Raw genomic sequence first — 2515 nt, 5'->3', positions numbered from 1 at the left:
CAACATACCAAAAGACTTTACTCTATCAATTCATGGGGTAAATGCTTCAGGCTCACATGCAAGATGTAATTTTCTAYTGTGTTGCTCATTCATTAGGAATTGCAGTTGTTTAGACTGGTACATCTCTTATTAGGAAGATGTTAAAGAGTGATGAAAGTTAGAAAACAGAAGGCTGGCAAGATAGTGCTGAATTATGYGATTCAAGATCTGAAATTAATAAAAAGGTCCTAATTAATTCTTCCTTACCTTCTGTTAGTGAGAAGGAAACTGTGTGAGTTGAAAGCATTAGAAAAAAACTGAAGAATCAAGGGAGAATTATAACATGGAAAGTACTAAAGTAAAAGAATAAATAGACATATGAAAAAAAGAAATAATGAATATGAAAGGAGAGGATAAAACAATTTGTAGAGGGCCAAGTCAAGTGGCTTTGTGCATATTAAGCTTTTTTTGAAGTACAYTCTGTTTCATTGATTTTTTGCCTGCTAGTAAGTTACCACTATATAAAATGCTCAAGCTCTGGTTCATTCGAAAGATTTTTTTTTTCCTTTTTTTTTAAATCATTTTCCTTTTTAAATTAAATGAATAGCTATGACAAAATGCCAAATACATATAAAACTAAACACAAATTTTGCCTTCTTAACCTGCACAGTATTGTGATGAAAAGTGAAATGGAAAGAATAGGCTCTTTTGAAGTATAGAGGTTGTTTGTTGGACAGAAATAATAATCTTTTATACCTCTAAGAGTATGATTCCATGTTCTGTTTTTCTGCAGCAGAGCAAACCTGAAGCTGTTCCCCATCCTCCTACAACCAGCTGCTCAATACTGCCTTGTGTTTTTCCCTCGGTTACATTTTATGGTTTTGCATAAACCATAAAATGCAGTAAACCAGATTTAAGTCAGTTGTGGTTTTCTGGCAGGGCAGCAAATGCTTGAGCTGGCAATGCCAATGAAGAGATGAATGGAGTTACACCATGATCTGGACATTAGCAAGGATTAAGCAYATATACAAAAGAACACATGAAATGCATACTATATAGTTATTTTTTCCAATAGACATTCTCTTCAGAGATGCTCTAAATTTCTTTCTAGTTTACTTTCATCTCAAGAGGATGCTCAGATGTATGGATTTCATGTTTGACTGAGAAAATTCCTAATGCAGTCAGTCGGGACTGGAGTACTTGATAAATACTGGTATTGTTTTGTACCTTTCATCCAAATAGTGAAATTTCTCTCAGTAGGYTTTGTTTGTTTGTTTACTTGTTTTCTGCAAGTTCTTTCTGAGCAAACCMTGTGGCAGACGTGAAGATTTTGTAAAGAAAAGACAGCTATATAGAGGTAATTTGATTTAATTGGAAAAAAGCTGCTGAAAATTAACATCACTGTGTTACAGATGAGTACACGTAAAAAAAAAAAAGTGGTTAAATTAATTTTCAATGTTTGTAAAGTGTTATTACATTAAGTAGGCAGTGAAGTTAGGTAGTATCCATGAATATTAAACTCCTTAAAGAGCTCCTAGCAAGTAGGCACCTTGTATGATGTTATGAAGACAACACAGGCATTTTGCCTTAGGCCTTTTAGGGAACGGGAAGCTAAAATGAAATGACTTGAAATAATTTTAAATCTTGCAAAAACTACTAGTGAATAAAACATGCTGTGAATGAGCTGAGAGAAGTAAAGGTTCATAATTTCCTGCAGAATGTCTCTAGARATTAATAAGCTGCATTAATTGTGAAGAAAGTTATCCTCAGCTGTGAGCCATGCCATGCCCATAGTGCAAATCAAAATGAAGGTGGCAGAGTGGGTAACATCTGTCCTAACCRGCTGCATCCAAAGAGTTTGCTATTCCGTCCAGTGACGGCATGCCCCAAGCAGGCCAAGTGCGTCCGGTTCTGAAGGAGTCCTTCCCCGTGCACCTTAGTGCCAGGCAAAGGATGACAACTGACCATCTGTGCTGTCTCGATTGCATTATTGGCTCTGTCCCCTGGCAGCAGGCTGCATACCGCTACAGCTGCCGGCACGCAGACACTTGCAGGCATCTCCTCGTCAGAAGAAATTWAATTAATTAGACAGTTAGTTGCTCAGTGCTGACAGCAAAGCATCCCCTTTTAACATCTGGTCTATCCTACTGGAAGGAAAGAAMAACATTCACAGATAACTAGGAAATAAAGTAGTGGTGTGACTGGAGAAGAGAACAGAAGCTGATTTTGGCTCCCTCTAAATAAGTTAAAATTTCAAGCACTAAATAAAATATTAAAGGTATTTTAAGTAGCTTCAATTTATATTAGAATAAATAGCCTCACARATTTAACTACTGGGCAGTTTTCATATGCTTCAAAATGTTACCCTAAGATGTTAATAAGCCAAATTGTTGCTATTGAATGTTACTTTAATGTTACTATGTTACTATAAAGTTAAAACTTAAAAATGAATATTTAAGAATTTCAAATTTTAAAACTTTAAAATGGCTGTTTAAAAGAATTATTCTTTCTGATACTCATTCATGTGTCCTGCTTT

The sequence above is a fragment of the Rhea americana genome, unplaced genomic scaffold (genome assembly GCF_003343005.1).
Source record: "Rhea americana isolate MKP2758 unplaced genomic scaffold, rheAme1 scaffold_137, whole genome shotgun sequence".
NCBI lineage: Eukaryota > Metazoa > Chordata > Aves > Rheiformes > Rheidae > Rhea > Rhea americana.
The sequence above is the reverse complement of the archived record's forward strand: the minus strand, read 5'-3'. Positions refer to the sequence as shown.